Source organism: Ornithorhynchus anatinus, chromosome 4 (assembly GCF_004115215.2).
Source record: "Ornithorhynchus anatinus isolate Pmale09 chromosome 4, mOrnAna1.pri.v4, whole genome shotgun sequence".
NCBI classification, from domain to species: domain Eukaryota; kingdom Metazoa; phylum Chordata; class Mammalia; order Monotremata; family Ornithorhynchidae; genus Ornithorhynchus; species Ornithorhynchus anatinus.
The window spans coordinates 34,566,407-34,576,307 of NC_041731.1; positions in this window are offsets into that span (position 1 = coordinate 34,566,407).

Genomic DNA, 9,901 nt, shown 5'->3' on the forward strand with positions numbered 1-9,901 from the left:
CCGGGATCTTGCCACCGAGCCACGCTGTTCCTCTGCGGCCCCGACCCCCGCGAAGCCTAAGAAACCGGGGTTCGAGGCTCGTTCATTCTTTCAATCGTATCTATCGAGGGCTTACCGTGTGCAGAGCACTGTACTAAGCGCTTGGAGAGTACGATTCGGCAACAGATAGAGACAATCCCTGCCCAACAACGGGCTCCCAGTCTGGAAGGGGGAGACAGACAGCAAGACGAAACAAGAAGACGGGCATCAATAGCATCAAAATGGAATTATAGATTCATTCTTTGAATCGTATTTATTGAGCGCTTACTGTGCGCAGAGCACTGTCCTAAGCGCTTGGAATGTACAATTCAGCACCAGATAGAGACCATCCCTCCCCAACCACGGACTCACGGTCCGGAAGGGGGGAGACAGACAACAAAACAAGTAGACGGGCATCAATAGCATCAAAAATAGATAAATAGAATGATAGATTCATTCATTCAATCGTATTTACTGAGAGCTTACTGTGCGCAGAGCACTGTCCTAAGCGCTTGGAATGGACAATTCGGCCCCAGATAGAGACCATCCCTCCCCAACAACGGGCTCACGGTCTGGAAAGGGGGAGACAGACAACAAAACAAGTAGATGGGCATCAATAGCATCAAAACAGATAAATAGAATTATAGAGTCATTCTTCGAATCGTATTGAGCGCTCATCGTGTGCAGAGCACTGTACCAAGCGCTTGGAGAGTACAGTTGGGTAACAGAGACCATCCCTCCCCAACAACGGGCTCACAGGGGGGGGAAACGGACCGCAAAACAAAACAAGTAGAGAGGCATCAATAGCAATTCCTCAAACCGGGCCCGAGCATCCCATTTCTTTTTCCCAACCTCGGGAGAGACGGGAGCCGGGGATGGGGAGAAATCCCATTCCCCAATTTAAAGTAGCCAGCCCGTGGCGAACCCCAAATCTTCCCCACCCCCCCTTTTTTTTTTAATCCCGCGATCGATCCCTGTGATGGACTTTCACAGTTCGGCTAATATCTTTTTAATGAGTTGGATTTAGAGGATCGGATCCTGCCCTCTAGCTTGGATTTCCCTAAGCAGATGTTTAAGGGTTGGAGGGGGGAGGAGGAGGAAGAGAGAAAAAAAAATATCCCGCTTCCATGGGGTGAGAGTAATAGACTTTCTTCTAAAGTTCAAAAGAAAGACGGGCTTTCACCCGGCCGAAGGAGGGGAGGGGGGGGGGAGAAAAAAAAATGTATTTTTCCGTTGAACAATGGGCTCATTCTGCGCGGGGTTGGGAGAGGAGGGCGCTCATCGATTTCTCCAGCGCGGGACGAAATTAGAAATCATATTGGGGAGGGGGATGGGGTTGGGGGGAGACCACCCCTTCCCCGAGTGACCCCCTTCATTCTTCAATCGTATTTATTGAGCGCATACTGTGTTCAGGACCCTGTACTAAGCGCTTGGAGACTACAACGCGGCAAATTCATGCAATCGTATTTATTGAGCTCTTACTGTGTGCAGGGCCCTGTACTAAGCCCTTGGAGAATAATAATGATAATGTTGGTATTTGTTAAGCGCTTACTATGTGCAGAGCACTGTTCTAAGCGCTGGGGGAGATACAGGGGAATCAGGTTGCGCCACGTGAGGCTCACAGTCTTAAATCCCCATTTTACAGATGAGGTAACTGAGGCACAGAGAAGTGAAGTGACTTGCCCACAGTCACACAGCTGACGAGTGGCAGAGCCGGGATTCGAACCCACGACCTCCGACTCCCAAGCCCGGGCTCTTTCCACTGTGCCACGCTGCTTCTCTGAATACAATATGGCAAGTTTATTCAGTCGTGTTTATGGAGCGCTCACTGTGTGCAGAACACTGTACTAAGCGCTTGGAGAGTACAAGACGGCAAATATATTCAGTCGTATTTATTGAGCGCTTACTGTGCGCAGAGCCCTGTATTAAGCGCTTGGAGAGGACAATACGGCAAATTCATCCAGTCGTATTTATTGAGCGCTTACCGTAAGCAGAGCACTGTACTAAGCGCTTGGAGAGGACAATACGCCAAATTCATTCAATCGTATTTATTGAGCGCTTACTGGGTGCAGGGCACTGCTCTAAACGCATAGCAACAAATAGAAACAGTCATCAATAGAAGTAAACAGGCATCAATATAAATAAATAGAATTATAGATATATACATATATACATAAGTGCTGTGGGGCGGAGGGGCGGGGGGAAGAGCAAAGGGAGCGAGTCAGGATGATGGGGAAGGGAGGGGGAGTTGAGGAAAAGTGGGGCTTAATGATGATGATGGTATTTGTTAAGCGCTCACTATGTGCAAAGCACCGTTCTAAACGCGCGGGGGGGGGGGGGAGATACAAGGGATCAGGTTGCCCCACATGGAGCTCCCAGTCTTCACCCCCATTTTCCAGATGAGGTCACTGAGGCCCGGAGAAGTGAAGCGACTTGCCCACAGTCACCCAACCGACAAGCGGCGGAGCCGGGATCCGAACCCATGACCTCCGACTCCCAGGCCCGGGCTCTGTCCACTGAGCCACGCTTAGTCTGGGAAGGCCTCCTGGAGGAGGTGCGTCTTCGGGAGGGCTTCCCCCCCCTTTCCGGACCCACCTCCCCGAGACCGGGGCGGGGATGATTGAGCCGGGCGGTGATGGATTGGGGGGCGGGCTCCTTCTGCTACTTGCTTCTGTCAGAAAAAGATCCGGGGGGGCCGAGAAGGCCCCTGGCAGAGGCCTGAAGGGAGAGGCGACGGCCCCAAGGAGCATCGATTCGAAATTAAACGAATATCGCCACCGAGGGTGGGCAGCCCAGAGGCCGGGGCCACAGAACTGTCTCCCCTTTTGCCCATGCCAGGCCTGTGCCCCTTAGGAGGGTCCCGGAGAATCCACCACGGGGATCAGAAGCAGGAGCTTTTGTCTCCCTAGGAACCGGGCCCCAGCCTCTCCCGAGCCCCTTTCCCAAGGGTTGGAGCGGCTCCCAAAGAGTTAAACGTTAAAGCCAATCAAATTCCCATTGGCCCCTGGATATTATCTCCGCGGTCTTCATTCGATTCCTCTTTAATACAGAAAGGAGCCTTTGAGCGCCCCGACCCGCCCTCCCCCCCCCCTCCAGCCCCCTCCCCATCCCCGGCTCGCCCCTCCGCTCTCTAAGAGCAATAAATGTTCGGCTGCAATAAATATAAATCAATCTGCGTTCTGTTCAGATCCCATTCAGGGGGAGAGAGGGGGGAAAAAAAGGCTGAAAGGGGGCGAGAGTCCCCCCCACCCTCCAAAAAGCAGCTGTTCGCCTCTAATCTCCTTTCTTGAACTGTCATTCACCCTCATTTTCCCCCCATCACCCCATCCCCGCAATCTTTTCTCGCTTTGCTTTTCTTTTCTTCTTTTGGTCCGTTCCATGCCGTGTCTCCCCTCATCAGACCCCGGCGAGGTCCGGAGGCTGACCATCCCCTCGCGGACCATGAAAGAAAAGGAGAGCCCATGGGTGTCAAATTGACCTCAAAAAGACCATGAAAGATTGATTTGCTCCACTTTTCTTCTGCCTGACATTACTTCGGAGGCTTCTGAATAGGAAACCAGAAAGTCTGGAGCTGAGATAAAGATGTTCTCTCTGTAAGGGGGGGGGCGGGGGGGGGGGTGGGAGGCGGAGTGGTTTGGGGGGGGGGGAGAGAGAAGGAAAAAAAAAAGTATCCATTCACTCCTGGCCCATCAACCCTGGAAACACTGCCAAAGAAAAGGGAACCAGGGCTATTGAGCCGGCGACCAATATGAACACCACCTAACAATGGCCCAATATACTAAGGGCCTCTCTATTAACACCCATGAATATTAAAGTGCTCACTAGATGGTGGAAAGGGAACTTTAGGAATATCCACAGGAAAATACCAGCCGCGTCCCACTCCCCTTCCCATCTCTAACTCTTCCCCCTCCCGCCCGGCGGCCCCCTGCCCTGCCAACCAACCAAATGTCCCCAGGAAAAGGACATCTTCTTGAATATTGGACTTTTTTTTCCCTCAAATTGTAAGAAAAGGAGGAGAGGGTGTGAGTGTCCATCCTCGGCCTGGCTGGGCCCAGCAGGAACCCCTGGAAGCAGCTGAGGCTGAGTTTAACCCTACTGTTCCTGGGTGAGGGTTTTGCTTCCTTCCCCCCGACCCCTTCCCACGGGGCACTGAACTGTCCTCCAGCCCCCCAGTGGTTTTCAGAATCGAGTGGGAACCGCACACTTGTGTCGGTGCGTGTGAGAGTATGTGTCTGGCGTGTATGTGCACACACGTGTCTTCGCACGTGCGGCACATTTATTCTATACATCTCACTTCCATCGATTTCCTTTTGCCTTGCTCCTGCGGGGAAGGAGATTGGGCTGCATCAACTTCCTAAAAATTTTCCAGTTCTCTTGGGCCGGTGGGGGGAACGGTTGGAAAAGGGGAAGGTAGAGGCTTGGGAGCAATGTTTTGGGTTCTAATCCTGGCTCTGCCACTCGCCTGCTGTGTGCCCTTGGGGAAGTCACTTTGCTTCTCTGTGCCTCAGTTACCTCATCTTTTAACTGGGGATTAAGACTGGGAGCCCCATGTGGAACAGTGCCTGTATCCAACCTGATTAACTTATATCTACCCCAGGACTTAGAACAGTGGCTGGCACACACTAAGTGCTTAGCAAATACCGTTATTATTGTTATTATTATTTGTCCTGGGGGACACAGTACATGGAACTTGAACTAACTTGCTCAAGTCTGAAGAGGAGAGCAATCCTGGAGCTTACAAGTTATCTAGTATCATCCTTAAAGTTTGTGAGTGTGGATGTGTGTGTTTTTGTGTGTAGTTTTTCAAGCTGATGATATTAGATGCTATAATCAGTCCCATGCATACCCGCCCTACAAGTCTCCCTGTAATGTGGAAAGTCCTGAGGGAAAAGCTGCAATACACCGACACCTTGATCTGGGCAGTGGTCCTTCCCCAGGCAAAACTGCTCCTCACTGAGGATGCCCTCAGTCCCGCGCTGAGCGTGGTGGGGGCCACCAGATGCAGGCTGCCAGGTACACGAAGACCTGGGTGAAAGACTTCAACAGGGAAGGGAGTCCCACCTGCCAAACCAGGAAAGTTGGCAGAAAATTTCAGGGGCCACACTTCTCCCCTCTTTTGGGTCCCTCCTCCAGAACTTATGAAACTGTCAACTCCATCCAGCTAGTAGCCAAGGGGCAGTCCCTGAGAGGATGGGGTATTACAGGGGCTTGGAATTGTGGATAGTGGCAAGCGAGCCTTGACTCTTCTCCCGTAGGGACATCCGAAGGATGCCATCCTATTATTCTGATCATTACTCCTAAGAATAACCCAGGTGGTGATAATATTAGCAATCTATCCGTTTGCTTCATGGAAAACTTGCTTCCTCTTCTGAAGGTTTGGCTAAAGAAAAACATCCCAACTATAGTTTCAGCGACAGCTCTAACGCTCCGCCTCTCCCATTAAAGAGGGCAGTGGAGCTTGTCTGCTGGGGCTACCTGGACTGAGAGGCTGGGGGGCCTAAACTGGGAACCGAGAGTGGAAACCCCAAACCCCCCACAAAGTGCAAGGGCCAAACCTGAAAATCCAAGAGGACTGTTGGAAGTTGTGGGGGCCATGGCAAGCATAGTGGGGGCAGGGAATATGTCTGTTTATTGTTATACTGTACTCTCCCAAGCGCTTAGTACAGTGCTTTGCACACCCTAAGTGCTCAATAAGTATAAATGAATGAAACTGGAAACCTGTGGGAACATTTCCTGAGATTTCCTCACAGGCCATTTCAGGCCTAGAAGCAGAAGGGAGAAGCAGTGTGGCCTAGTGAATTGAGCACTGGTCAGGAAACTCGTGATGGGCAGGGAACCTGTCTGCTAATTCTGTCGTGTCGTATTCTCCTAAGTACTTAGTACGGTGCTCTGCACATAGTAAGGGCTCAATAAATGCGATCGATTGATTGGCTGGGTTCTAATCCTGGCTCAGACGCTTGTCCGCTGTATGACCCTGGGTGAGTCACTTAATTTCTCGGTGCCTCAGTTACCTCATTTTTCAGGTGGGGATTAAGAATGTGAGCCCTATGTGGGACAGGAACTGTGTCCAACCTGATCAGTTGGCACCTGCCTCAGGGCTTAGTACAGTGCCTGGTACCTAGTAAGTGCTTACGAAAATATCATTTTAAAAAACAAACAAGCCAAAAAGCAAGGGAGGATGAAAGTCAGGTAGGGAAGTACGATGGAGCCAGGATCGGGGCCAGAAATTTCTCCTTCCGGTAGGTGTAGGCGTCCTCTCCCCTCCCCCTTCATCCCAGGAGATTCTGCCAGGCTTATTCAAAGAGTCAGGGAACGGAATTTTCAGTCTGGAGTTGAGAGCTGGGGTCTCACACTGTGCCCTCCCGGGGTATTGGTCAAAAGCTTCTCCCTGCTATGCCCCGTCATCTCCGGGCAGAGCAGGGGCGAGGCTGTTCTGAGGGCAGCAGGTAGGGAAGCTCCTATCAGTCCGGCAGCCCCCTCTTCCTCACCCCCTGGGGTTGGGAGAAGGGGGCTCTGGTAGACTTCTGTCTCCGTTTAAACTCTGGGTTCACCCCCCTGTGTCCCAGGACCCATCTTTGACCCTGGCTACGGGAGGGACTGGGGTTGGGAGGTGCCTCAGCCGGGCTGGTGGAGGGGGCAGGGGGGGAGTTTGATGCTGGGGTCTTCTGCTCTTATGTTCCCAGCCGACCTCTGGGCTGCCTCGGAGGGCTCAAACCCAGTTGGGGCAGTTTGTCTCTACTCCCTGAGCGAGCTCTCCCCCGCTCTCCCCTGTCCCCCGTCTGTTGGCTAGGGGACTGGCGCTCCCCGTCCCTCGCTCTTGGTTATAAGCTGGCTCTCTCCCGTCCCCCGGCTCTTGTCTAGAGGACCGACTCTCCCCCGTTCCGCAACTTTGGGCTGGGAGGTGACTCTCCCCCGCTCTCCCCTGTACCCCGCTTTTGGCTAGGGGATTGGATCTCCCCTGTTCCCCAACTTTTGGCTGGAAGGTGGCTCCCCTTCCACCTCCCCCGTCCCCCGGCTGTTGTCAAGGGGACTGGCTCTCCTCCGTCCCTCCACTTTGGGCCGGGAACTGTCTCTCCCCTGCTCTCCACTGTCTCCCGCTTTTGGCTAGGGGACTGACTCTCCCCTGTCCCCCACTTTTGGATGGAGGGTGACTCTCCCCTGCTCTCCCCTGTCCCCCACGATCTCCCCTGCTCTTCCCCGTCCCCCACTTTTGGCTAGGGGCCTGACTCTTCTCTGTCCCCCACTTTTGGATGGAGGGTGGCTCTCCCCCGCTCTCCCCTGTCCCCCGCTTTTGACTAGGGGGACTGGCTCTCGCCCATCCCTTGCTCTTGGATGGAGGCTGGCTCTCCCTTGCTCTCCCCTGTCCCCCGCTTTCGGTTGGGAGGTGGCTCTTGTCCCTGTCCCCTGCTTTTGGCTAAGGGACTGACTCTCCCCTGGTCCCCCGCTTTGGCTGGGAGGTGGCTCTCCCCCGTCCCCTGCTCTTGGCCAGGGGACTGTCTCTCCCCGTCCCTCTCTCTTGGATGGATGGAGGGTGGCTCTCCCCCACTCTCCCCCGTCGCTTGCTCTTGGCCAGGGGACTGTCTCTCCCTAATCCCCTCTCTCTCCTGGGAGTCCGGCTGTCCCTCTCTGCCCCCCCCCCCCCGTCCCTCGTTCTCGGACCCCAGGGGTCCGGGCGAGAGGGACGTCGTGTGGGCCGGAGGCGAGCCTGGACAACAGTTGGCATTTCTCTTCCCAAGCCCGGGGGAGGCCCAGGGTTGCCAGGAGGAGCCTCGGAGAGGGAGGTGGGGGGAAACGCCCCATCCCGCCCTTCCTCCCACCCAGGACCCCCTCCTTTAAGATTTGATTTTGGGGAATTCAGGTCCCCCCCCCCTCGTCCCTCCCGTCCCGGCTCAGGGTTTGAGTTGCGGGCCTCGAGAGACCCTCAGATTTGCCCTTCGCCCCTCCGGGCCGAACCCCAAACCCGGAGGAGGGGGCAGAATGACCCCAACCCCAGGGGAGCCCCTTCCCCCCAAGACCCGGCCCAGTCCAGCCCGTCCCCCCACCCTCCACCCCCGGACCACTGCTGGGCCGGACACTGACCGGAGGAGACCCGCCTTCTCCATCCTCACGTCCCCCGACGTCCCCCCGGTTTGGTTTCCCCGCACAGGACCGGAGGAAGAGCGAAGCTGCGCGGATGGGAGCGGATCGAATCGAATCAGACCCTCCCGCGGAGCCGACGGTCCTGGAGAGGGTCGCCCCCTCTCCGCCGTCCCGTCTCACCCGAACGGAGAGTTGGAAGGGCGGAAAGGGGGTCCCCCCCGTTTCGTTTGCGCGATTCAGGGAGTCCCGGTCTCCTTAGCGCGGATCAGGGACCCTCGGTTTCGTTAGCACGGATCAGGGGGCACCTGGCCTCGTTAGGGTGCATCAGGGGTCCAGGTTTCTTTAGCGCGGATCAAGGGGCTCCCGGCCTCGTTAGGGCGGATCAGGGGGTCCCGACCTCGGTAGCGCGGTTCAGGGGGGTCCCGGTTTCGTTAGCGCGGTTCAGGGAGGTCCCGGCTTCGTTAGCGCGGATCAGGGGATCCTTGGTGGCTTCGTTAGCGCGGATCGGGGCGGGATGCAGGCTCAGGCCCGGCCCTTTTCGGGGGTAAGGAAAGATCTGGGGAAGGGGCTTGGGGGGAAGCTGGATTGTCCGGCCCAAGAGGGTCTCTGCTTGGACACCGTCGCCGAGCTGGGGCCGCGACTGAGCTTGATTTAAGGATATCCTCCCCTTTCCCCCCCAAACACACACACACACACACACACACACACACAACCCTTCAAGGTGCTGCTGTCCCCTCTCCCCACCCAGGGAGAACTGGGGGTGTCTGAGCTGGGGCTCACTTGCTTCCCCCGGGTAGCGGACACAAGCCCTTCCTTTGGGACACGACCCCAGACTAAGCCCCCCTTTTCCTCTGCTCCCCCTCCCCACAGCCCTGGCGCATATATGTTCCGTATTTATAATTAGAATTCTATTTCTATTCATGAAGTGTATAGATCTATAATTTTTTTTATTTATAACGATGCTACCGGTGCCTGTCGACTTGCTTGGCTGTCTGTCTCCCCTCTTCTAGACTCCGAGCCCGTCGTGGGCAGGGATTGTCTCTATTTGTTGCTGAGTTGTACTTCCCTAGCGCTTAGTACAGGGCTCTGCACACATCGAGCGCTCAAGAAATACGATTGGAGTGAATGAACGAACGGATCCGCGCCTTTGGGTGAACTAGAGTCAACGCCGGGGCCGGGTGTGTTGGGGGGGGGGGGGGTGTGCGTTTGTGTTTGTGTGTGATTGGGGTGTGTAGGGCCTGGGGATGAAGAAGCGAGTTTCTCTGTCTTCGGGCTGGTGGCTGGAGCAGGTGTCTCTGCCTCCTCCTCCCAGGAGAGCTCGTCCTGGGACGACTCTCCATTTCGTTATTCCTAATTCTTCCTGACTCCATCCTACTAGAAAAAGGGGGAAAGAGAGGAGGGGGTGGGGGGATGACAGAGGGAGGAGGAGGAAGGTGAAGAGGACGAAAAGGAGGAGGTGAAGAAGTAGGGGGAGGAGGAAGAAAGGAGGAGGGGAGTAGAGAAAGGGGTCTCTCTCTCGCCCCCTCTCCCTCCTGCTCTTTCTCCCACTGAACGTTTGTCTCTCTAGTAGAACAAGTCTATCTTACAACGTCAGGGGGGTCATTAATAACCAATTAGGAGGGTCAGTGCGGCTCCTATAAAGGGGCTGAGAATTTGCCAAGTGGAAGACTCAGGTCTAGTGTTGCAAGAGGCGAAAGCTGGCCCGAAAGCCCACCTCCCAAGACCCCTCTGATCCATTTTTTGTAATTATTATTATTTTTAAACACAGACTTAGCCCTCCCCTCTGACTTGGTCTTTCTCTTTT